Below are 1,259 nucleotides of genomic sequence, written 5' to 3'. Positions count from 1 at the left end.
GGTGTGTGGAGGATGGAGCGGTGTGGGGAGAGGAGGGGAGGGGGGAAGGGGGCGGGCGGCCACATGCAAAGAGCCGCACTTCTGCTCGGGGCTGCGCTTGCTTTGCCGAGCATCACCCGGCGCCTGAACACGCAGCGATCGGTAGCAGAGCTCTGCTCACACCTCACCTGGCTCTGGTGGGCTCCGAGTGTGTGGAACGCGGCTCTGCCCTCCCAGCTCCGTGGGACGCCCACCATTGCAATTGCAAGTCCAATCTGCTTTGATCAGAGATACCATCCTGATCGATTATTGGGATATTTCCAACAAGCCCTCCCGGCTCCGTGTCCCTCCAGCTTCTCAGCCAGCAGCAGCACAGCGGGAAAGAAGAGGCGGCTTTGGTGCTGTGCAGAGAGCTGCACCCCTCCCCCAGCCCCCACTGGGTGCCTACAGCCCCAGCATCCCCCCACTGCACCCCATCCCTTCCCCACCATGATCGCAAGGGTTTTCTTGGGTGAGGCTTTTCTTCCCCATCCCATCGGACATGGATGTGTCCCCCCAACCACCCGGGCAAGGCTCCCTTCTGCCCTCCCTCTCCAGCCCACCCCCCCCACACTCAGCCCCAGCCACTCACCACAGCAGGGCTCTGAGCACCGGGCTGTGGGGCTGCTTGTACTCTGCAGCCTCAACATCTTCTCCTCCCATTCCGGGAAATGTGGGTGAGTCAGAGTGGAAGCGAAAGTGAAAGGCAGAGAAGAGTGAGAGGACGCTGTCCCAAGAGCTGCCTGCTGGCTCCCATCCTGCGCAGCGCTGCCCTGTGACATAGAATCATAGATTGAGCTAGGTTGGAAAAGACCTACAAGATCATCCAGTCCAACCATTCACCTACCACCAATAACCCCACTAAACCATGTCTCTCAACGCTACATCTAAATGTTCCTTGAACACCTCCAGGGACGGTGACTCCACCACCTCCCTGGGCAGCCCATTCCAGCGCCTGACCACTCTTTCAGAAAAGTAGTGTTTCCTAATGTCCAGGCTAAATCTCCCCTGGCGCAACTTGAGGCCATTCCCCCTTGTCCTGTCACTAGTTACAAGAGAGCAGAGGCCGACCCTCAGCTCACTACAACCTCCCTTCAGGTAGTTATAGAGAGCGATGAGGTCTCCCCTGAGCTTAATCTTCTCCAGACTGAACAATCCCAGCTCCCTCAGCCGCTCCTCATAAGGCCTGTGCTCCAGATCCCTCACCAGCTTCGTCGCCCTCCTCTGAACACGCTCCAGGG

The sequence above is a fragment of the Numida meleagris genome, unplaced genomic scaffold, assembly GCF_002078875.1.
Source record: "Numida meleagris isolate 19003 breed g44 Domestic line unplaced genomic scaffold, NumMel1.0 unplaced_Scaffold324, whole genome shotgun sequence".
Lineage (NCBI taxonomy): Eukaryota > Metazoa > Chordata > Aves > Galliformes > Numididae > Numida > Numida meleagris.
The sequence above is the reverse complement of the archived record's forward strand: the minus strand, read 5'-3'. Positions refer to the sequence as shown.